This window comes from Cibotium barometz, chromosome 2 (assembly GCF_041138505.1).
Source record: "Cibotium barometz isolate CiBa-2024 chromosome 2, ASM4113850v1, whole genome shotgun sequence".
NCBI classification, from domain to species: Eukaryota; Viridiplantae; Streptophyta; class Polypodiopsida; order Cyatheales; family Cibotiaceae; genus Cibotium; species Cibotium barometz.
Window position 1 is genome coordinate 6,402,627 of NC_141047.1, and position 26,350 is coordinate 6,428,976.

The 26,350-nt window shown below is 42.1% G+C and overlaps 1 protein-coding gene across 2 annotated transcripts in view; it reads left to right on the forward strand.

Moving 5' to 3' along the window:
- Positions 1-14,048: 14,048 nt before the first annotated feature.
- LOC147640586 (PH, RCC1 and FYVE domains-containing protein 1-like) overlaps positions 14,049-26,350 on the forward strand; it is a 51,251-nt gene continuing 38,949 nt past the window's right edge. Inside the window, exons 1-2 of one of the 2 annotated variants that reach the window (XM_086813236.1) lie at positions 14,137-15,353; positions 16,681-16,778. The gene's annotated coding sequence lies outside the window, so the exon portion shown is untranslated. Of the gene's footprint in view, positions 15,354-16,680; positions 16,779-26,350 lie in introns of both variants that reach the window. The other variant, XM_086813228.1, reaches the window with a different exon arrangement.

Consider the following 26,350-nt stretch of genomic DNA (forward strand, 5'->3'; position numbering starts at 1 on the left):
TGTGTGACACACGCACTACTCATCACCTATTTCTATAAACATATCCCAATTAATTGACAATTAATCCCAATATGACATTTCTATAAACATATCCCAATTAATTGCCTTCTGTACAATTAATCCCAATATGAAACATTAATAGGCACAAACACAACATATATTCACCACTTGTTTCACTATGATGAGAGTATCATTATGTACACATCATCTAGCATGATGTGAGTTACCACTTGTTACACTCCAATGAGCATGGCGCATCAGTTGCATAAACCACTTGTTACACTTCGACCATGTGCAGTTGTCAAGCATAGTCCACTTGTTTCACTTTGACCACAATATAGTTGTCAAGGATGATACTACTTGTTACACTTTAACAACTTACACTTGTCAAGCATGGTCTCAAGCTATGCCAATACCACTAGGTAATCAGTATTTAATGTGGAGTCACCCACGATACCAATTCACTAGGATGGCACACTAGGATCCAGGCATCCCTGTACCGCTAAAGGATGGACATTATGTAACATCCCTCCTACTTAGGTAAGCAACTGACCTCAAATATTATTGTGAGCAAAGGAGATCAATTATCGTATACTATATAAATTCACGTATCTTCTCTAATTTATAACAAAAGACATTCAAGGACTTCTATGTGTAATAAATTCTAGTGTCCCATACCACCAGAAGTTATCCGGCACAAATCTAGAGATAACTATGCATTGGAATATTTCACACAGGATTAATCTCATGTCCCATACCACAAGACTAATTCATAGTGAAAAATTCATAAAGTATAGCTCAAAGTGGAAGGGCCAGCTCCTCCAAGAAGTTATACTTATGATGCATAAGAACTCTCCTTGAAATTTACAGAAAGTCTTAAATAAATTTATTATAAAGATAAACAAATGAATATGTTACCCTAAGAGTCGGAGTAGTAGTTGCGTTAGTCTTGTTCTTTATTATCATTGAGTCTAGGTGAGATAAGAAATATTAAATAAAACTTAATGATATAAAAATAAAATTCAAAAGTAAGAGAGTCTTACCTTGATGTATTATTGGTTACAAAATGGAAAAGTTCATAGAAATATAGAAATTATAACAATTTGTGAATAACTGAAAACATTATTATTTGGTAATTTGCATTTGAAGTTGAAATAACTTGAATAATAAATATGAAACTTAGCAATCAGAAGGTTAAGTCAAGCGTAAGAAGGTCTTACCTTACATATATTCGATTAAAATGATGTTCTACATTGAGACAAAATGAGAAAGTGATGCGAATGGATCAAATATAATTATTCTTCCAAACCTAACTAGGGTTATATTAAATTATGACCTTATAAGAAATAAAACTTATAGTAATATGGTTTGAAATTCCACGCATAAATATTTAAGCATGATCACTTTTGTAAGGATATAAATGAGAAGCTTGCTTGGAAAGTGTTCGAATCACTGTCTGAAAGATAAAGCATACATAGAAATATTAGAAGAATTATTTACTAACTTATAGAGGATAGAGGATAGCAACTTGCTTGCAAGTGTCGGATATCTTTATTACAAAATACATCATTAAAAGGACACAAATATCGCAAGCATATGTGACGTTTTAATTTGCCGATGATTAAAATTATGGAAAATGGAGAAACTTACTTGGGTTGGACTGCAAAATATCAATTAGAAGAAAACAAATAGACAACTAATAATTTTTATTTTATGCAAGTAATCAAATTACACAAGGTGAACACTTAACTGGTAAAATCATCGTAGATTTTGCATATACTAGTATGTAGGCTAGTTTGAATTCATAATATAATATCAATTTATAAAATTTAGGAAGTGTAGTTATTACTTAGCTTTCACCCAAAATTTATAAGAAGTTGGAAGCTCGTATGTCGAAGAATAAGTGGGAAGAATAATATTTGTTGATGTGGAAAAATCAACTAATAACCATGGATCCGAATATCTTCAAAAGCTCAAAAAATATTGCTAATGTAGAAAATAACTCCTTAACACCAAAATAAATCTAAGTAATAACTTGTTGAAGAGGCCATTAAAAGAGTTGAAAATTTGTCAAAGTAGATAAGCAAGGTAATAAATTCTTGATGCCAAGATAATACTAAATTTAAAGCCAATTGCAATGGAGTTGTGAAAATAAAATCACTCTTCAATAAATTTGCGGCTATTCGAACTTGGCATATAGATGAACTCTTCTTATGGGATTGATGATGTAAGAAACCTTAACTTTGTTGAATATGATTTGAGCTCACTGAAATCTTCAAAACTTATGGCCTCTTGGAAATTGAAAGCTTTAAGATTGTAAAAGCTTTAAGCTTACAATAAAGATAAAGACAATGCAATTTAATAATGCAAATAAATAAATGGAGACAGAAAACTTAGCTCTCAAAGCATTGAATTCGTCGTCCAATGGTTGGCTTAGATACCATCCTCCAAGAATTTTCCGAAAGCCGATACTTCTTTGATGCCGAAAATTTTATTATATGAGGCTTTCAATTTTCAAAAAAGATAAGAGAGCCTTTCTGAGAAAATTTTTTGCAGATCTTTAAAAAATATGAATTTGTTGAATTTTTCCCTTGAAGAGAGTCCCTTCTTCTTCCTTGAGATTCTTAGAAAACCTTTAAGTATAATCTTTGTAAGCTTATTTAAGCTTTTATAATCTTTATAACATAAAGCTTATTATAAATCAAGGCTTTTTATCACAATCAAAATTTAGCCCGTGTGCGGCTAGTGTAATAAGAAACATAAGATTCTATATATATATATATATATATATATATATATATATAGAGAGAGAGAGAGAGAGAGAGAGAGAGAGTTAGTATTAAGCTTTTTTTTTTAAGTCTACCCACGGTGTTGCACGCTTCATAAAGAAAAACGAAAAAAAACAGAAGAAAACTATCGTCTGTTTGAATTTATAGGAAGAGAGAAAGATTGGAGGAGGAAAATATATACATATGACTTTAATCTCCTCTTTTTTTTAAAAAAGTTAAAATTTTTTGGTTAAATATTTATAACAAAATCTTTGATAATCACCCACGGTTTGCACAGCACTAGGTGACTGGGAGAAAACCTTGCTTTAACCTTTGGGCAAAAGATTAATGGGAATTTGTTGTCCAATGGTTAACAACAAACCTTCTTTCAACCATAGAAAACCATAAACTTATTCTTCTTCAAATTAAGTTGAAAATTTACCAAAATCACTTTTACCTTTGTCTCTTTTACCTCTTTGTACACAAGTCTTTGACGGGCTTCAAGAAGCTTAAATTAATCCAAAGCTCTAATACCACTGTCCACTAGATCTTTTTGTACTTCTTGAAGAAATAATTAAAAGCACACAAATACAGCATTAAAAAAATTTAAGCAAAGACTTAAATCAAATTGATATCAAAGAGCATAGCATAGCATTAACAAGAGAGATAGAACAACATCACCATCAAGACAAGATTGGGTGTAATCTCCCCCCTCATGCGTGTAGCTCCACTTCCACGACATGAGTATTTTGAGAAATGTATTCCATAAAAATAGCCAAAGGAGCTAATAATAGTTGTGCGTACAATTTGGGCTTGCGTTTCCCACTTTTGGATTTTGTTTTACATATTATTAACCATATCAAAGTTCATAAGGTTTGTACATATCAAAACCTTTACCCAAATATAAATGCTAATGGGTCTTTACACAACATGAAATAACTTTGTGCACACTCGCACATATAATAACCTTGTGCACATTCGCACATTTAATAACCTTGTGCACATTCGCACATTCCATTAAGCTTATTTCTGCACACATTAAATCAAGCATATTTTTTTACGGTTATTAAGCATCGAAAATATGATAAAATATATACATGTAATAGCCACACAGTCATTGTTGATGCTCTTCAACCTCTCTGACTGGCCATCATGATGATTGACCTCTCAAGCCACCATCTCACCAGTGCTAATGTCCTCTAACCTCTCTAGCCACCATCACCACCGATGTCCTCTAACCTCTGCAGCCACCGTCATCACTGATGCCTTTTGACCTTCTTGGCCACCACCACCACGTCACTGACTTCTCTAACTACCATCATCACGATGCTCTTTAACCTTCCCAGCCACCATCACCATTGATGCTCTCTCACCTCCTTGGCCAACCACCACATTACCGCCTTCTCTGATGACTGCCATCCGGTCAAAGAAGTGAACCCCACCAACTTCTTCGACTGCCATCACATCTGATGCCCTCCGACCTCTTTGAAGGCCACTATCATTTTTAATGCCCACCGACTTCTTCTCCAACAGTCAACCTCTCCAACCATCAAGTCGAGTTAAATGTCACACTATAGAGTATACCATCTCCATGTAAGAGGATAGCCTAATTTGAGAAAATCAAAAGAACAACTTGAGGAAGTGATGACGACAGCAAGGGAAAGAGGTGAGAGTCAAGAGAACCAGCTTTGATACCAATTGTTAGGGTGGAGACAAAGGGAGCACAATAGACACAAATGATGCAGCAAGTAAGGAAAGATACAAAGAAGCACAATACTCAAAGTAGATTAATGAGAATGAGTGAAGTACAAGTGAAGTGACATGATAAGGTCACTTACACACTCACTCATAAGAGTGTGTACACATGCTTAGGGGGAAAAACCTCCTAAGGAGAGAAAAAGCGTCCGGCCCGTTATTAGCCTACATCCACATATCACTACCACATAAATGGCTACACCAACCTATTTTCCCTAGTGCCTCTTTCAAAGAAAACAAGCTTGAAGGTTTTAGCTCAAAAATTGGTAGCCCCCTCATGAAGGCCATAAAGAGAGGTGTTCAATCTAGCACTTTCCAATAATAGCATTATGACATACATTCTCATAAGCATAAAGGACATCTATCAATGTCTTCTTCTAGCAATTCCATATTCACCAAGAGCCATCTCATGTCAATATAAGGATACCATGCACTCGGGTGGCTACTCCTCATAATGGGGATTGTACAAACATAAGCTAGCAAGTGCCTAGATAATACAATTAATATGAGGGTGGAGGATTGATATCCAATCCCCCCCACGCACCCCCCCTTCAATGTCCACCTAAAGGTGGACTACCTATGTGATCAAATGCTGAGTCCATGAAGGTGAACCACCTTTCTATGTGATCCAATGTTGATTCAATGAAGGTGCCACTTTATCTATTCCCTGCTAAGGGCCTTTTTGAAGATGTCTACACAATTCTTTGTCATTGATCTTGATCTCCTTAAACATAATGAGCTCACACACAAAGTGATGCTAAATCTTGATGTGTTTTATGCAATCATGAGTGCAATCATGAAACGTAAGATTCTGAGTAATGTCCATGCAACTCTAGCCTCATCACATTTGGTTGTTGTCTTTAAGCTTCGTCTACACCACACCCATATCCTTTAGAATCCTCCTCGGTCACACAATGTCTTACATGATGTAAAGCAGGCAGCCAGCCTCTCTCAATGAGAGAGTAACTCCAAGAAATTCATCCTAAACTGTCAAAAAAACAATTCCATGTTTATTGAGCATATGGTGTCTAAATCATTGTCCAAATCATCCATCCAATTAGAGGCACAAAGGCCACTAATTTAATGTCTGGCCCTCAGCATATGTGATGCCATACTCCTAATGATTCTCTCGAGGCTTGTTTAAACTACTCAAAACACCAACAAAAATGTTGTCTAGTCTAGTATTACATAAGAAGATAAGATAACCAACCAACTTCTTATATAAGGTCTTGTCCAACACAAGGTGTAAAGTCTCTTTGACTTTAGATCAACCTTAGTCATGCCAAATACCATGAGTATTTCACCTATATATTTATACTGATAGATGAAAATGTTACTTGGCTTTTGCCAAACCTCAATCCCCAAATCATAATTGATAAACCAAAAATCACTCATCTCAAAAGCATGACTATGAGATGTTTTTCGTTGCTCAAAAGATAAAATTTTATATCTAAAGGGTGTAATAAATTAATACTCACAAAATCAGCATCAATCCTCTCATGGGGCCTATTTTAGCCTATATAGCGCCTTTCAAAACCTACTAACTTTTCTTTTAGAATTAAGAACCATAAGCCCTAGTGGCTCTTCACATATGACTCCTCCTTGAGGTTACCATTACGGAATCCCATTGAGGAAAGCTGATTTTACATCCATTTATGTAGCCACTCCTACATTGCTAATGCAAGGAGAGTGTAGATTGTGGTTATCCTAGCTATGTAATAAAAACCTTTAAGATGTGTACAACATTTATCAACTAGTCTTGTACTTTTTCAAAGTATTATCATACCTATATTCTTCCTTGTAAACCCACTTAGTGCTAATAACCTTGTGTCTCGGAGGGTGTTCCAAGCAAAACCTTCAACTTGTGCACAACCAGCCTTGTACTTTCCTAAAGTACTATCATACCTATATTTTTCCTTGTAAACCCACTAAGTGCTTATGTCTTAGAGGGTGGTCCCAAGTGTAGTTTTTGAGGAGGACAGTGATATTTCACTTACATTTACCATCCACTAATTCAAGACCCTTTGTACTTCAACAAAGATAATACGATCGTAAATCTTGAGTACATTTGACATGAAAGCATAGTTCACAAGATTCTTTTAAGCGTTGTTTTGTGGCTTTAACCTTCTCAATTTGTTAAGACACATCCTCATCTAGTTCTTCTATATACCACGCCGATTGGGTCATATGAGGCCAGTAGGCTAACTTGTAAAGCCTTAAACATGGCTCACATGCGAGTTAGGCCTTCTTCATGGATCCGGGTCTTAGCATGGTCCATAATTGTATATACAATGGTAGGAGGCTCTACAAATTGATCTGCATTCAAAATGATTTTCTCTACATTAGCCGTTGCACATAGATTCCATAATATTGCACACCATGCATGATAATTGGAGACCATTGGGTGAATTCTCTAATTGTATATATCTGTTGGCTGCTCCAAACATATGTCCCCTTTGAATATCATCATATTTACTAGGTGCATATAATTAGTTGTGGCACCTTTCTGCAAAGCTCTATAAGCATAAACAAGTTCAATGATGGCTAGTCCAAGGCATACCCTTGATATATATACATGAGTGACAAAGTGTGGCAAGCAAATGGAGGTATTGGTGGGTAGCATTGTGGTGCTGTAGCTCTAGATTAGGCAAGTGAGTTGCCACTTTGAAGATCAACTGATCCCTCTCTCCACATCCGCCCCCGACTAACTCTTCTAAGTCCCAACTTGTGAGCACTTGGGCACTTTTCTTTGCCAGCTCTTGCTACAAGCTTCTTATGTGATGATAGCATCTTTTTTGTTCATCTCAGCTACATACAAGGCATTGGTGGACCTTCTGTTGGCCTTGAGGTAGACGACCTCAACATGTTACTCTTGGAAAACTTACAAGGCCTTCTCTTTCTCAATCTAAAGTTCCACAATGTCTTTATCCTTTTTGTTCAAAATGACTTGGTTGGCCACCATGAGGTGGGTCATGACCCTATCTAGCTCTGCAAAAAACTTTAACGGTGCCTCTAAATGCATCCTTTCCATCTCCTCATGGTGGCAATTAATGCATCTTTGGATTTTAGGGTTTCCTAAATTTGAGCCTCTCGTAGTCCTATCTACTCTTGTAAAATGGGAATTTATTGTTTAGCTTCTATGGTCATCTATGCATGTGCTTTATGAAGTTGGCGTTGCTGAGCAGCAAAGTGCTAGATCAACTCGATACACCCTATTGCTTAGATGTCTAGTTGTCCAATTGTTACAATTAGAGCTTAGCTCTCAACAGGCTGGCATTTACATCCTTGGTAATCCATTCTGCTAGTTGCTCTTCATTGGGGAACAACAAACCCATGATTTGTTGTTCCACTGCTTGCACTCTCTCGAACTCTCCTTGGCCTTGTATTGTGCTTCTTATTGCCCCTATGCAGTGGTGATGGTTGCATGTGTGGTGTTGCAAAGGGGTCTTTTGTTTCCTTGCCCTTACCTTTTCATTGTGGTTGTGGTCTCAGGGATGGGGATCTCTCCATGTTAGAGTATCTCATTTTGATGTCATCACCAAATAAATTCCTCTAAATATGAGCTTCTTCGTCCTACCCTTTGATCCTAGAGACTCAACAATGTCTTGTGCTTCATCTTATTGATCATGGAGCCTTCTCAATAGTGTCTTGTGCTTCCTCTTCTACTCAGGCTTGCTTTGCCAGTGGGGGAGTGATTGTCTCGGTTTCTTTTCTCCCTTGTGATGCCTATGTGGAGGTCTACCCCTCTTAGGGTCTTTCTAGTGATGCAGGCAATCGTTGAAGTGCTTCTAACCCCAAATAAATAATTCTTCTCAAAAGGAGTCCTACCCCCAAGTATTTCCCTCCCAATGTTAATAATTTCTCATATTCTTATACTACTTCTATAAAATTTTGTACTGGCCTCTACATCTTGTTTAAAAGACCGCGGTGGTAGAGTTTAATAAGTACCCATGTGTCTACCTCTATAAAATGGTTAGGCTTGTAAAACAAGAAATATGTACAAATTTCCTAGCTGGTTGACGAGGTATGGTAGCCTAACATCAATCTAGTGAGGCATTGCCAACTTAGTGGGGCTAAATAAAGTTGTTCTTTCCACTGCTATGGCATTGTGTTTAATCCATGCATGGCTCCCTTTAGGCAACTTGCTCAGCCTCAAATAACCCTAAATTAATGCCTTAAACACCTCTAATCTCCTAATAAATAGAAGAAAAGTGAGAGAAGTTAATTGAAGCTTTAAACATATGTAAAAACATCCACTAATTAGGCTTTAAACTCCTAACCTAGCCACCATGGCTTCGATACCATGTGGAGAAAGCATGGATCTAGGCTAAGCTATGAAGGATCAAAGCTAATGAAATCCATTATTAAGAAGACTAATTAAAGATTAGGAGGAAAAACAAGACTTGTACAAAAAGAAGAAACTAATCACAAAATAGATAATGCAATGCTCTAATTAGAGATCCCAATTACATGATTTTATAGCTCTCAAAGAGATCCCAAACCACAAGTTATGTGCACCCTTGTGCCATCCATGTGTCAATAAATGTTCACACTCCATGTGCCACCTTGTGCTTTCCATGATTAGCATTGACTTCACCTTTTATAAATCAATCTTTGCATTAGGACCCTTAGTCTTTCTATTTCCTTTCTAATGTGCATGCTCTCCCCCATTGCTCTACACTTGCTGCACCCTCACACATTGCTATTTTGACACATTCCACATGATAGGGATCGAATTTAGAACCCTTTTTACCAAATAATCTCCCTTCATCACCTACAACCTTCAAAACAATAACTAACGATTGATTAGTTCCAAACCCAAGGATGGTTGGAGGCATATGATACACATAAGTACCTATTGGGACTACATGAAAGCACCTTATGTCATCCACATGACATATTAAAACTATGTCAAATAATCTATTAACATCTAGAGGCCATGTTAATATCACTACTTAATGATTTCACTATTGAGCAATCTTTCTATAGTAAATCAAACTGATATGGAGGATTTTGATCAATTCATGAGCACGACCAAGCCTCCACCACTACCACCTACACTTGGGGAGGAAGGAGAGGTAGTTCTCATAGATATTGCTATACATATACCCCCTACTAGACTATACATCCGCCACCCCCTAAAAAGAGTAACATAAATGTCGCTGACCATATCACTTCCTCCTATTCATTTTGAATTTCCCACTAACACTCTGCCCCAAGGAGTTACTGTCAATGGAGCTTATTGTGGACCCTTCAATTGAGGTGACATCCATTGCTTTATAAGATACACCTATGCTTTACGATCCTAATGATATTTAGTAAGCAATGCATGTGGCAAAATATGAAGAACTGATCTGCATAGGAAATCCAGTCCTAAAGAAATTTCAAAGTTTTGATGCACAGATCACACCTTTCAACCCCACAACAAGGAATGTGAGAGTGGGAAGAGCTGATGCCGTTATGGTAAGGACGGAGACCTTGTGGGAGAATATAGCATGGTGCACAAAGAAGGCCAACCCTAAACTACAAGATCTCTTAGAGATAAGGGTGGATCATCTACAACTACATATGATGGCATCGCCAACATCCAATTTAAACATGAGGGGGTTATTACATACTAGAGACAAATGATGATAACCCAAGGCTAGAAGATTTTGGACTACAACAAGACTGGCAGAAAGAATTATTAACCATACTAAAATATAATGAAGTGTACATGTATGCACCTCCACATATGCAAGTGATCTCGCCATACATGCCACTACGAAGAAGATTCAGTCGTGCAGCCTTTGTACAAGAGAAAAAGAGGGATTCCCACATGTGTTACAATTTTCCAATTTTTAATCGTGCAACTTTGATTTAGTAAGATCACAAAGGCAAAATTTGTTTCATCTCTATGTCAAAACTGGTAAAAGCGTGCTCTCAAAGTCGATGACCCTCATCAATGTGGATAGCCACCATGTCATTATATGGCATCTCTTTGGACACCCAAAGTGAAGTTATCATCACTACTTTGTACTCTCTTCCAAGCTGGAAAATAGTAATGCTTTTTTGTCATCTTCATCAATGTTGGCCCTTAAAGTAGTTAGTTGTTGGAGGAGGGAACATATGGTGCTAAGGTGCTCTTACAAGTTGGCCCCTTAACATATGGTGCTAAGGTGCTCTTACAAGTTGGCCCTTAAAGTAGTTAGTTGTTGGAGAAGGGAACGTATGGTGCTAAGGTGCTCTTACAAGCTGGAAAAGAGTACTGCTTTCTTGTCATCTTCATTAATGTTGGCCTTAGTTGTTGGAGGAGGGAACCTATGGTGCTAAGGTGCTCTTACGATGTGTGATATTCTTTCATTTTTAAACCATAATACTTTTGCTTTAGAAACACCTTTGAAGGAGGGAACCTATGGTGCTGGGGTGCTCTTACAATGTATGATGTTCTTTCATTTTTAAACCATAATACTTTTTCTTTAGAAACACCTTTGAATTGTTAATTTTGTTCGCAAATAGATTTTCAAGACTGTTTAGCAGTCTTGTCAAAGTCAACATGATGAGTAAGGTTGCCGGCAAGCCTTAGACCGATGTGTGCTAGTGCTTGGTCATTCTTCTCTATCCAGGCTCTCACTACATGCGCTCTACACCTTCACGCTTCTCTTCTATCCCATTGACAACACTCTAAACTCCATCTCTCATGAGCATGAGTCTGACTTTTGTTTGCCATGCTAGGAAATTGTTGCCAGAGAACTTCTCGAATGTGGTTGATCTAGGAAGGTCCATGGCTATGGACGGTGAGACTAAGTAAAATATACCATATTGAGGAGTGACTAAGCTAAGGAGCTGTCGGGAGAGGCTCAATTTGCAGAGCTGCACAGGTGGACGTAGCATCAGTAAGCATCATCAACATTAGTATTGGCAGCAAAGTTATGCAAAAACAAAGTGGTGTGAGGGCAAATGGGGCAGTATAGGCGGTAAACAAATGGCAACGGCAAGCAGTAGCACTGGAGCAAAGCGGCTGGTGGCGTTGGAGCAAAGCAGCAACAACATTGGTGTTAGTGGTTCAGTGCACACTCGTCGGTGTTAGTGGTTCAGTGCACACTCGTGTGCCCGAAAAATCTAACACGATGTCGTTGAGGGGCTTGACAGAGGGTGGTGCACCCAACACTAGTGCTACTTGAAAAAGTTGGTGGCAGCAGTGACAAGACGATAACTTTCAGGCTGCGTCAAGAAGGTGACAAGGCTCTAATACCATTTTTGATATCTTTAGGGTTAGCAGAGCAGATGCTATGGAGGTTGTAGGTGGAGAGCAGTTATATCTATAATGAGAGAAAGTAAGAGTGCAGTATTGGCTACTGTTAAAAGAAATTTATTACACATATAATGATGCTTTAATTAATGTTGTGTGTTAAGCAGCACTTTGGTACATGCTTTTATAAGCTATGAGCCTTATCTACCCTTTGGTACATGCTTTTATAGGTGTGAGGCTATAAAAGTGTTAATGAACACTTTGGTACATGCTTTTATAGGGTGTGAGCCTATAAAAGTGTTAATAAACACTTTGGTACATGCTTTTATGAGCTATGAGCCTTATCTTTCTCATCACACAAACTATGGGGCACTGACACATGTCTAACTAATGACATCACTGCTTACACACACAAACACTTATGTGGCTACAAGAGGTGGTTCAAATGTATTAACTCATTTACTCACATAAGTGAGTGTTCACACACATACACGTTGGACACACAAGGCAGGGACACATGCGACGGATGAGCACATAGGAGATGGACTTACAGGGTGGACACACACGAGATGGACATGCACACATACGACTTTGAATCCCAACAAGAAGATTACAAGACTCGATGAGAGGTAGTATGTGCATGTTAACCATAGGTGACACTACACTTGTCTCATATGAGTCGATGGTGGGATGAGCTGGTGGTGGACAAATTGGTGGATGGGTGAATCAACCAACAAATGAGTTGATGGATGGGATGAGTTGAGTTGGTGATGAGTGACTTGATGGATGGGATGAATGACTTGAGTCAGAGGTAGGTTAAGTTGATAACCAACTGACTAGGTGGTTGATTGAGTTGAGTTGGTAGAGTCAATTGAGTTAGTAGTGATGTGTTTCAATGGATGAGTGTGTTAGTGGATAGTCAAGTTGACAAAGATGGTTGAGTTGGGTGAGTAAGCAAGTAGGTGGGGGGTCTTTCTAGCCTATGTACACATATTTAGTGACACTATTCGACAAAAACAAGACTTTGAAGACACAATTGATCTTGAATAGGGCACTTCTTAGTTGGCAATTGAAATTCCTTTGCTCCTTGAGGGGAAACCAATTAATCATATCTAAACTGAGTCCCTTTTTTGGACAAGGTGCACATAATATAGAGCCATTCTCCTTTAAAATTGGTTATTTGATACTATAGTATATCACTTGGGCAACACCATTCTAGCGATGATTTGCTATGTCTTACATATGACCTTGAAGAGGAGAAGCGTTTACAAAAGGAAATGGTGCTTGTATGAGGAGCTCAAGCCAAGCACGAAGTGATGAATTGATTGAAACCTTATTTATACAGGTGTTGTGGGTGTAGTGTCATGTTACTCTTCAACATATTGTATTTTTAGTTATAGGGATTGTAATACAGTGCCACATTGAGCTTCACCATCAAAATTTGGCATGATATCTATCTATGGTTATTGAAATAGACAAAAATCATGTCTAACTAGGGATATATGATTTTACAACTGTAGCATTTGGGTTTCTCCCTTAAGTGATATGTGCTTTACAATTGTAGCATTCGAGTCTCTCCCTGAAGAAATGCATCCCAAAACTTGTTGGGTGAGTTTCATTGGATCTCCATGGAATAGATGGAGTTGATCAAGCGTGGAGTTACCACAATTGCACCGAATCAAGTGACTAGTTTACACATCACCCCTCTCACCTAAGGTGACTAGTTTACACATCACCCCTCTCACCTAAGGTGTTTGGATGTGCATAAGCAGTCATAAAGCATGGGGTTGAATTGATAGAGTTTACACACCTTGGACAACAGGCACAATGTGTGGGGTTGAATTGATAAGCTTGATCAAAGGAAATTGAATGATGGGGTTCGTGTGCTGCACATGTAATCAAGCTGACAGAGTTGGAAATATATATATATATTTTCTGGGTGAGGATTTGGTATTGAAATTAAGCCTTTTCAGCAACAATGGGTGCCCTTGGGTAGTGAGTTGACATGATTTGCCACTACACTACATAACCTGCAGGTTGAGTTAAAACTTCTTGGCCAGTTCTGGGCAGCATTCCTTGGTAATGCATTTGTTAAGCATGTCCTATAGTCAACATGTTGACTAGGATTGCAACATAAGTTTCTGAGCATGACTCATGAGATGTTTATAGAGAGATAGTGATCCAATGTCTCACATTTCATATTGGTGGCTTCCTGCTCGGGTGGGTGCCTCCATTTAAAAAAAAAAGAAAAATGCTTAGTGAGTTACCTTCCTTCGTAGAGTTTGACTAACGAGGAGGACTTGGGCGAACGGATCTCAAAAGAAATACAAAGCGGATTGAAACGGGGCTCGCTAAAATTCAGCGTCGCCCCTCTTATTTTTCTCGATTCTGACGCTCTGCAGAAAGACTAAAGGAGGGACAAACTTTTCTGTCTCCGCCATAGCCACAACAACAACAGAACCTCCGAAACAACAACAAGAAGTAGAAAGAAAGAGAGAGAGCTGTTACTGCCATATCCGCCGCCTCCTCTTTCGAAACAACGTTTCTTCTTTATGCTCTCGTCTTTTGTGCCCGTCTCGATCTTCACAGCAGGAGGAAAAATCGCCATATCCAGCCTTGGAGAATCCCCCACATCTCTCTCCATAGCTTCTCGCTTTCCAAGTCCAGAGCCATCATCATAGTTTCCGAAAAGCTTCCATCCATCAGTTCCCGTCCTTGGACTCTCCCCACCCTTCTTTCCCCTTTCCCCTTATCGTCTGCAGCCGCAGAAAGCAAGTGCTTCTCTTCTGCAGCATCGTGTCTTTTATAGGATCATATGCACAGCTGTTCTGCATCTAAAGCTCGGTAGATACCCGAACACTGTAGGAACCTGCAAGTGAAGAGGCGATTTGTCAAAGCTTATCAGGTAGTTTTGCAAGACAATACATCACGCTACAGCATCAGGTCGCCTTCATCGCCATTACAGAAGATCGCAGCAGGGAGGTGATCTGTAAGCAAGTTTTGGCGACTGAGCATGCCACAGGTTCTTGCCAGCTGGATAAAGATTAATTTGATGCATTTGCCTAGTTGTTTTTATGTCCCGCAACTAGAAATGCATAGATCTCGCGAGGTTCCATAGCTGCTGCAGATTGTCTCCTGCATCCAGCCTACATGTGATCTCATTAACTTGCATTTTACCTCTTTAATGTGATCCGTCTTCAAGCATGACCTTGAAAATCTTGGGATTCTGAAAGCATGCCCTTGAAGATCTCAAGACTCTGAAAAGAATTTTCTCTTTAACAGAGCCTCCCCTCTGCTACAGATCTTTTCAAACTGCTAGCCTTAGCATCCTCAGTGCAATGCGGGGCAACACATTTGCTGTATTCACCACACTGGTTTTAAGTCAATGACAGCTTGAACTAACAACTTTATTGTGGAAACCTGCACCTTCTGCAAAGAGGTCTCCTTTTAGAAATGCATTCCTTCTTTGTGCTGCAAACACCGATAAGATCAAGTCATATGATTGCTCAAGAGCGTGAAAACACGATCCAATCTGAGCCATCAAGTGGAGACAGTCCGTTTTGCTTCCTGGTGTACCGACTTCTACAAAAAATGAACAAGTGAGTAATCATCCAATCAACTTATTTTTCAAGCACTGTGATGTTAGTAGGGGCACTTGTAGATTGTGCAATTTCTGCTCCCCCCATGTCCATGTGTAGTTGCCTTTGAAGACATTGATAAAGACAACAATCCATTGTTGCCTTCGAAGACATCAACATGTTACCTTTGTAGACCGCTTGAACAAATCTTGCTTTCGAAAAAAAATTAGGCATTGTCATTTATGGAGTATACACACCGACTTGTAAAAGAGCTTCTTTGGAAAGTATTTCATGGTTTTGCATCAACAAAACTTTGTAGTGCCAGACATTTTTGGTGTTTCTTCTCTTTGTGAATATGGGCCCTTCTTGATACGGACATTTTGCCAAATATTGCTTTTGTTATGTTTTGGCTGGCCTCTGTATAATGTACCAACTAATGACATTTACTACAATCTGGTAAATGGGCATAGCGCTTAACAAAGTGTAAGATGAACACATGAGGCTGTCAAGTCTTGTTACATAAAAATGTTATGCATGTCAAATTATTATCTATGATGGGAATTCATATTGAAGGTGGTTGATGGGGTAGGAAGTAATCTGATTATGAATAATGCTCTAATCACAAGAGAATTGTTCTATGAATTCAAACTCGAAAGGTGAAGGTGAGCATGGTTTAATGGATGGTTGGGCATGACAGGAGTTGTTCCTTTTAAGTGTCCGTTCTCTGTAACTGGTCTGTCCCAACCTCCAACTTCCCTAAGCCTGATGCAACTGCATGAGAACTCTTACATATGGGCAATAACTCACAAAATGGTCTAGTCTAGAGCAGCAAGAAATCCATACAGATTTCAAACTCAAAGACGGATCCTACAAAGTTGTAAGGTTAGCAACTATCCACTGAAGCCTATACAAGGACTTGCTCCTTACAGGGCAAGATACCCTTCCTCTTTCTGCCATATGGTTCAGTTGTGGAAGTCTGAGGCTAAGTCTTATCAGTGCACTAAAACTAGCTAGGAGGTAGGGACCTTGGTGTTGGGATGCACATCACAGTTTGTTGCCTTCCCACTGTTTGAGACACGCTCCTCAGCATGTTGGCTTGCTTGTTTATATTCAGTTTTCTTTCAGCATAACAATAGGCAAGATGTGTTCATATGGTTAGTTTGTACATTGCTCACTATAAAGTTCATGTCTTGGCATTATCAATAGCATTTGTGCAACATTGGCGTCAGAGCAGATTGCTTTCCAATAAGTTCGGAAAAAGGGACACTGGGAACATCTTAAGAAAACAATCACATTTCATGCTATATTTCTCTATCTGGTACTGAAGGGGGAGCATTTTTATTTGTAGTGTTGCATGGGCTAGCGGAAGATGGATGATTAAGGATGCAATTGATTACTCTATTGAATTAACTTTTTGTAACATGCGGAAGCTTCATCGATGAATTGGTAACTTCAATGCTCAGAATTCAGCAATCATTCACGATGAATGTAACGCACAATACTGAAGGAGATGCGCAGAAAAGAGAGAGAGAGAGAGAGAGAGAGAGAGAGAGAGAGAGAGAGAGGTATTAACGTCTTCAAAAGGCCAAAATGACCTATGAGACCAAAAAGTTACATCATATCCATGAGGTACATCATCCTGTCAGAATACGCAGCGGAGATGATGACCAGATCTGGGAACACAAGAGCAAAAAACGCATGCAGAAAAACAGCACAAGAGAGAGAGAGATGTAGGCATGTAACTCTGCTCTGATATACACAAGAAGATCCCGAATATGATACAAATGTGGTATGGGGGCTGGGGGCCTATTTATATGCCCCCACATCAGCAGTCGGCCTGCTGTAGGCAGCCGACTGGACACAAGAAGCCTCACGACTGGATAAACACAGTCGGCCAGCATCAAGATGGGTCGGCCAGCAGCAGAAGAGTCCCACGACTCATGAGGTGCAATCGGCTATCTCACAGATGCAGTCGGCCAGGCTCAGGGTCCTCCTGCCACTACAGGGCTGCCTCCCAAGCCACAGAAAAAATGGGAAAAATAGGGGAAAAATGCGGAGAGTGGGGAAAAATGATAAAACACCTCATAAGGGCGGGCACACCCACAACAAAGGCCCTGGTGTATAAAACTGGACAGGAGATGACTTCTAACACCCCCTCTCAGCTCCTGGCTGTGAAACCAACCACAGGGAGCTGGGGTGCCGCCCGAGCAAGTCCTGAGAGAGCGACTTCGTGAAGAGGTCCACCGGACTGTCCTCCGTCGAACAGAACTCTAGCAAGATGTCATCAGCAACGATCTGTTCACGAACAAAGTGCCTCTGGATGACCATGGGTTCCTCCAGAGGAAGCCCAAACCTGCAGTGTAACCTCTGCATCCGCACCACCTCACAAGGAGCATGACAAGCAGCCCGATACTCTGCCTCTGTGCTCGACAAGGCAAAAGATGACTACTTCTCACTGCTCCATAAAACTGCTCCTGGGCCTGAAGTAGATCTCCTCGTGTCCGGATCTCCTCCCCAAACTGAGTCACTCCAACCGTGGAGTCTGACTCCATCCAACAATCCCCCGCCTGTGTACAAGAGTCCATGATCCTTCGCATGTCGCAGAAACCACAGGAAACGCAATCCTGCCTCCCAAAGAGTCATCTGCAACCATGAGCTCAACCGCCTCATCAGGAAGCTCCCGTCCAATCTGGTGTCCATCAACCAGATCAATGAACCATACAGCTTCTGAGTCAAAAAGGCATCATTCTGCTCACTAGGATCAACACCTGTTACGGTGCAAAAACAAGTCCCGGAAACCTGATGAAACCTGTCAACCACCCCCTCTGAATCCGGAACCACAAAGCCTGGAGAAACCACCTCCTTCTGCAAGTAAGCACGTGCCACCTGCCTGGCTTTCCGAAAGGTCCCCGTGGAAAGAACATCCTCAACTACCGGAGGTTCTTTGTCCCGAATATTACGAGACATCAGAGCATAAGTGTCCTGTTCAGCTTCCTCTGACTGACGAACACAAGAACTACCAACATCAGTACTGGAAAGTTCCTGCCAACTGCTGCCATCTACTGGCAAGCTATCCACCATCTGGTCCCGGAAAGCCCGCACCTGCAGTGTATCCACACTTAAGTGGCCATTACCAAACTGCCACTCATCACAAACCTGAGGACCTGGGTGAGAGAGTGCTGAAAGCTTGTAAACTCCATTCTCCACTCCGCCTTCCCAAACCACTTGGCCTGTTGCTTTGTCCCGGAGAGCAACAAAATGCTCATCAAACTCCACCCGTACGCGAGTCTTTGAAACCTGATGCACTGACAACAGATGAAAACCAAGTGCCGGAATATACAACACCTGGGAGGAATGCTTCCCCCCTCTGCCATCGGGAACTATCTCCATGCTGCCCTCACTGTGAACTGGGATAGTGGACGTATCCCCAGTAAGAATATGACCAGAAAGCCTGCAGAGATCCTGTAAACCGGAACGGGAAGGAGTCATGTGCCTGGAAGCACCACTATCGAGAATCCACTCCCGAGTATCCGTTGCGGAGAGTCCTCCAATCTCCTCCCTACCTGAAGAAAATGGAACATCGGTGTCCATCACCTCCAGGTGCACAAAAGCCGGAGTCTTCATGATTGCTGCTGAGTAATCTTCACCCTTGGTCTTCCGCTTGGGACACTGCCTCCAATAGTGGCCTTTCTCGCCACAATCATTACAGGTCCTCTTTGCCTTCAGTTTCTCGCGGTCAGCGTCGGACTTCTTCTCAGAAGACTTCTCCGACGAAGCCTTCCCTTTGCCCGAGTTACGGCCTTTCGACCGTTGGCCAGTTGAGGCCTCCGAACCTCCACCCTGAGGAGGGTTCGTGAATCGTTCCTCCTGGTCCAGGACCATGGGCACAAGCTCCTCCCACGTGATGGTGCTGAGCCTGCCACTGGTAATCAAAGACGAGTAAAATGCTGAGTGCGAAGAGGGCAAATGTGACAGCAACGTGATGGCCATGTCCTCTGACGATATCTGCTTCCCAGCCTGAAGAACTTCCTGCTGAAGAGCCTGCAGCTTGTTAATATGCTCCCGCATCGTCGACGACGTTTCAGGGCTCATAACCCGCATCTGTACTTCCAAGGAAATCCTCTTCATGGGCGATACCCTGTTGTAAAGTGAGGCCAAATGCTGCCATATACATCTGGCCAGCGTCATATGCTTTACATGATTGATTACCTGCGGTGTGCAGTTGAGAAAGATAAACGAATGGACCCTGGCGTTGACACGATCCCACATCTGTGTCTGAGCCTCCCGGTCCTTTCGGATCGACGGTAACTCCCCTTCCTCTACTTCCGGCCATGGAACACCAACAACGACGAAATCGGCAAGGTCGTAAGACTCCAGAACAGATTCCATCATCACCTTCCATATGCCGTAGTTGCTCCCGTCCAACTGACGGTCCACTGGGAACGTGGGGAGTGTAGGGATCTTCACATGTCTCTCAGCCATCTCAAACAGATATGCCATTGTGGGGATGTACTCTGAAAAGGGTGGGTGGGTGGCAACAAAGAAGAACTAAAACGTGCAAGTGGCTGTCCAGCAAATCAGCCCGCCTTCCTCTGGCTTCTCCTCTTCCCGAACAGTCCAAAACAGTCCACCAATCAGCCACAAAACAGTCCCCCTCTTGCTCACACAAATCCCAAGACCTATCTAGAGCCTAGGGCTCTGATACCATGTCAGAATACGCAGCGGAGATGATGACCAGATCTGGGAACACGAGAGCAAAAAACGCATGCAGAAAAACAGCACAAGAGAGAGAGAGAGATGTAGGCGTGTAACTCTGCTCTTATATACACAAGAAGATCCCGAATATGATACAAATGTGGTATGGGGGCCTATTTATATGCCCCCACATCAGCAGTCGGCCTGCTGTAGGCAGCCGACTGGACACAAGAAGCCTCACGACTGGATAAACACAGTCGGCCAGCATCAAGATGGATCGGCCAGCAGCAGAAGAGTCCCACGACTCATGAGGTGCAGTCGGCTATCTCACAGATGCAGTCGGCCAGGCTTAGGGTCCTCCTGCCACTACAGGGCTGCCTCCCAAGCCACAGAAAAAATGGGAAAAATGCAGAGAGTGGGGAAAAATGATAAAACACCTCATAAGGGCGGGCGCACCCACAACAAAGGCCCTGGTGTATAAAACTGGACAAGAGATGACTTCTAACACATCCTGGGTACAAAATAGTAATAAAGAAAGATAACAAAAAATCTAGAACTTTAAAATCTGATCTAGGTACATGAGCAGAGAGCTCTCATATCACCCTAATACATCCCTCATGGGTCGCTGTGACATGGTGCTCACGGTGGTAAAATTGAGCTGGCGTGAGAAGGTCTTGTGATGATGGCCCGGATCTTCTTGTGGTGGTGTGGCTGTGGGCGAGGGCCATGGGGTGTGGGGCATTGAGCTCTGCATAACTCAGTGGCTCTGTTGATTGTCACACCTCTCGGCCAAGCTCCTACACTAGCCTGTGGTCTGGGTATGATGGATGGATCGGCCCTCGGAGTGCTGGTATGGAAGAAGAGCCTACCTATTCTAGTATGTGACTGTCTGGAATAGAGCCTCTGTCACTATCGATGCAGCCCCCATCTCTGCCCGCACAATCTCATGTGGCACTGATGGTTTACTCCTAATCATGCGTGAGATCATCGCCAAGAGGACATTGTATTGGGTCGCAAATACCCTTTGTAGGGCCCCCACCACGAATGGTGTATTTGCTTTAAAATAAAGACTGAATCTTGACCTGCGCTTTTCACCTTGGTTGGAGCACTCCCCTTGGCTGTCCTGGCTGCAGCAACCCTTTGTGAATAATGAGATACCCAAAACTTAATTCATTGTTGGGTTTATATACCTCGTATTGATGCTGGTCGGCCAGCTCAACATAAGTTGGGCTGCTGAATATTCTCACGACTAGGTAAAAATGGCATTTAATGCACCTTTTTGCCATAGTTTCACACTGGACAGAGGCTGTCTAGGCTTGTGCATGGACTAGATGGTGTCCAGGCTGCTGGGCAGCCATGTGCAAACAGTGTGGGGCTGCCCCCGGCCCAGGGCCTTGTCGGCTGCCTGGCCAGGGCCCCTAGGGCCGGCTGACAGCCTGCCCAGCCCATGCTAGGGCTGGTGGGAACAGTATGGGGCCCTCGTGGCCCCTTGGGGTTGCCCCATGCCCACTACAGGAGTTCTAAGCTCTGTTCTGGGGTAGCCTTATAGGCTGGCCCCTTTCAACATGCAATCCTACATGCATCTATACAGATGTCCGGCATCCAATTGCAAACCAGATACACGGATCATCTGACATCATTCCAAAGGGAGACTCATAGTATGGATTGGCACTGCTTCATGTGCAGGACAATGACCTCGGACGCGTAGAGTGGAACCCTGGCTGACTTGTCTCGGATTGGGCTTACATGGGACTAGTTTCCACTCCAGGTCCTGCACCTTGTTCAGATATGTCTACGTGGCATCCAAGTGCAGGATGCACGTGACATCCCCTTCTGCTTAACTTGACGGAAGCTGCATAGCCTCCTAATAGTCTGTCAATAAAGCCGGATAGTCTTCAAAGAACTCTTTGTGAAGCCATAATACTTTGTGGGTCCCTTGGTCCAAAAACTTCGTGAGGAACTATCTTTGTCTTTGGCCTGAGCCATGCTTGAAGCAGTGCAAAAGAATATGTTTTGGAACCATTACTTTAGCTTCATCAACTATATCTGGTTTCGCTTCGTCTTTCACTTCTGAAGGGATTGGACCTGCATATGGTTTTAGCCAACTGACATGGAACACATCGTGCATAGTCCAACTCAGAGGTAGCTTCAACTTCATTGAAATCTCGTTAATTGTTCTTTGGATGGGAAAAGGCCCGAAGCTCTTGAACGATAACTTTGGGCATCGCTTGCCCACGTGTTTTAGTCTTTACTTCATGATCCGAAGATAAACCCAATCTCCTTCCGAGAACTTCACATTCCTTTGAGCTTTGTTGGCCTGTCAAGTGTAGGCCTCGTGCGCTTAAGCCAATCTGTCTTTCACCGACTCCAAAATTTCTTGGTAAGATTGTCATTCTGTTCGCTTCAGGTACTAAAGACGAGGTTCTGGTCAATAGTGACTAGAATGGTTTTCCACATGTTGCTTCATATGGAGTCTTGCCAATAGCTGAAGAAAATGAATCACTCAAAACAACTTGAACTAAAGGCAAATACGATTCCCACTTACCTTGCTGATCGTGGACATAACACTTTAGCACATCAAAGGCTAACTGGTTGTAGATCTTTGTCTGGCCATCAATGTGTGGGTGAAATACACTGGAAAAATTCAATTTAGCGTGAAAGTTATTAAACAATGCCCTTTAAAAATGACTAGTAAACTTAGTATCTCAAAGTAACACTATGGTCCTAGGGATCTTGCTAATTAGGTACTAATGCCGAATGAACAAATGGGCAACATCTTCGGTGGTCACATTGGCTCTGCATGGGATAAGCATAACAAATTTGCTAAATCTATCAACAAGTATTATACGTACTCGGATTGGGAGACAGATTCGTGACAAAGTCCATTGATATATCTTGGAAAGGTCCCTCGGGAAGTGGTAAAGGCTGTAGCAACCCTATCTTCTTCTTACGAGGAGCTTTCACTTTTTGACAAACGTCACACTGTTGCACGTGTAAATACATCTCGCCTAATTCTTGGCTAGTAATATTACCTTTCTAACTTCTCTAGGGTCGATTCATGCCCCGATGACCACCAGTGATGGCGTCATGGGCGTTGTGGAGAAGAGTTGTCCTGAACGACTTCATGACACAAAGCCGACCTTTGTAGAAAAGCCAACCATCGTGTATCAAAATTTGGCACGGTCCTGTGGCATCCAATGCTTGCTCCCACTGTGTACCGAATTTCTCGGTATCCGTGTATGTGTGCTTCATGTCGTCTAGTCTCGTACCAACAAGGTCGAGTCTAGTGGTCTAAATCAATGTTATCGTTCCCTTCCTGCTCAAAGCATTAGCCACTAGGTTGGCTTTTTCTGGAAGGTACTCGATCATACTACCAAATTGCTAGAAGATTAGGCTCTAGCGGTGCTAACGGTCACTCCATTCTGCACTTGGCATTGTTTGAATACAGCGTAATGCTTGATGGTCAGTGCGAACTTCAAAGTCACGGCCATAAAGGAAATGTTTCCAATGTTTCAAGGCCTGAATAATTGTTGAGCTCTTGATCGTAGACCGAGTAATTCTTTTGCACAGGCAGTACCTTACGAGACATGTAAGCTATTGGATGGCCATTTTGTTCTTACACACTTTCAATTGCGATGTTACTTGCATCAGTGATGATTACTTGGAACGGCTTGTCCCACGAGGCAAGCACTAGACAAGGCGCTTTTGACAAAGCCACCTTGAGATTCTTGAATGCCTCCAATGCTCGTGGAGTCATTCGGATCCGTTGCCTTCTACTCTTGACACCCTTTAGCAGATCGGTGAGATGTGCCGAGAGGTCACTATGTGGTACTTCCCAATTGACAATCTCGGCCACCTTGGTCGGATCAAGTCGGATGTCCTCGACATTGATAATGTATCTAAGGTAGTGAACCTCGAACAAATAAAATTCTGACTCCTCCTCATTGGCGTAGAGCTCGTTGCTTTCCAGCAACTTCAGGACTTTCTCCACATCAATGTCATGCAGCTCAACAGTAGTTGAAAATACGAGTATGTTGTCGAGAAATATGAACACACTTTCCTATTAAGTCCTTGAAAACACGTATCATCATGCGATTGAATGTGGCTGGGCGTTCGACAAGTCAAAAGGCATGACCACAAATTCATAGTGAGCCCATTCCTTACAGAAGCTGTCTTGGGAATGTCCCCCTCAACAATCCTCACCTGGTGGTACCCACTCTTTAAATCGAGTTTTGAGAACGCCTTGGCTTCATTCAACCTCTCGAGAATATAATCTATTCGAGGCATCGGGAACTTAAGTAACTTGATAGTCAACTTATTGAGTGCACGATAATCGACACAATCGAGAAGAACCATCCTTCTTCTTGACGAACCGGATCGGTGCTGCAAAGGCGACACACTGGGACGTATGAAGCCCGATAGTTCTTGGAGTTGGCGGTCCAACTCCGCTTCCATTGCCTTGGACAGGCTGTATGGAAACTTGTTCGGGGGATCCAAGCCTGGAAGGAGGTCTATCTTGTGGTCCTCGGGCTAGACAGGGGGAGTTGGGGAGGGAGATTAGCCCGAAGAAAGATCTTCTAGAACTTGTCATGGAGAGCTTGTTACTTCTCTGAAGCATTGGCCACCGTTTGGGCAGTCTTGATGTATATCATCGCACACTGTGCGCCTTTCTTGATTTCTTGTTTAGCCTGTAAGTGACTTATGAGAGGAAAGTTCGGCACACTTAATGGTCACTGGGGCTTTGGACACATTCCGGCTAATCTGGAAAGTGTGTCTGTTCCAATCGATATCTGGCTGGAACTTGTGAAACTAGTGAATTCCCAAAATTATGTCTGTCCCTCCTCCAAGAGGGGCAACCATAAAATCTTGCACCACAAACTCTATGCCCTGAATGACTAATTTAGCACCGTGAGCTTCAAACTTGATGCTCGTCGTCATGCCTGCACTAAAACCCTCAACTTTCTTGTCCACCGAAGTCGGGATGAAACGGGCTAACCGGGTGTCCGTGCTGCCACTGTCAAACAAGACAACGACTCTCTGGCCACCTGCGTAGCCAAAGGTCTCCAGCAATTCGTACGGTGAGGCGTCCCCTTACCTGGAACTACCACATTGGTTAGGCAAGCATGAAAACATCATGTAAATTCAATTGCAAGCAAGCACATAAAGATGCTATGCAATGCAGCTTTGGTATGGACAATCCTCGTTCATGAGACTATACCAAAATAGACGTGCTCCAGGCAAGTACACGAGGTACTAGACCCAATGGAACACCAATCCTCCAGGCATTTCTGGGCATGTACACATAGGCACAAGTCCCAACGGAAAGCCAAGTCCATAGTATCACATGAGTGGCATCAATCCCTGGCATATGCAACTGCCATGGACACCAGTCCAATGTGCATACATAATGAGAAAGCACGGACGGATCAATTGGGTGGCCAAATGGTGACACTAGGTTTATTGTCTTGTGGATGACTACCATAAGGTTATAAATTGCGCTGTCTTATAAGGTGAATTTAGGCATGTTCCTGGATTCATCTAGGTATATATATACACTCTACCACTGTTACAGGCTTCCCTAATGATGGCTACTCTCTTTCTCTCTTGAAGGTTGCCCATGAAGTATATTGGTTGTTGGGGACTGATTTGGAGACTTCCATCATGAAGAAATACTGAAGGCAAGGGTATTTAATCATTTTATTATGATTTCCAGTCCTTATACTTGTTGTACCAGCCCTTGTACCTACTGTACCAGCCATTGTACTTGCTGTACCTGTTGAACAGAGTGGTGTGCCTGCCCGAGTTAGGAGTAGTCTCCATTTTTCCTCATTTTTCCATTGTTTTCCCAGTTTTTGCTAGTCGTGGGGGACTTCTTGTGCCGGCTGACTGATCTGGTCCTCGTCGACCTATTTTCTCCTGGCCGACTGCCATGTTTTGCTGGCCGATTGGTTTTATTCAAGTTGTGGATATGTATGCAGCCTGTCAGCTGTTTTTGGGCTGGCCGACCAACAGCATAGGGTGGCACCCTTGCCCCCCACTTGTATTTTGTACCGGATCTTGTTTATATAGCAGAGTTTATACAGCTTCTCTCTCTCTCTACACTTCTGCATTTTCTTTCTCACAGTAGTTGTCTCATTTTCCGCTGTGCATTTCGACATGGTATCAGAGCCCTAGGTGGCTTGAAGCTTGGAGATAGTGAGAGCTTGAGGGTTTGCTGTTTTTTGGTGGTGAATGGAGAATTCTTGGGCTGTTCGGGACTTGGAGAACGGGCAGAAGGCGGCCATCACTGTTGGACAGCCACCTTGCATAGTGTTTGCAGCCTC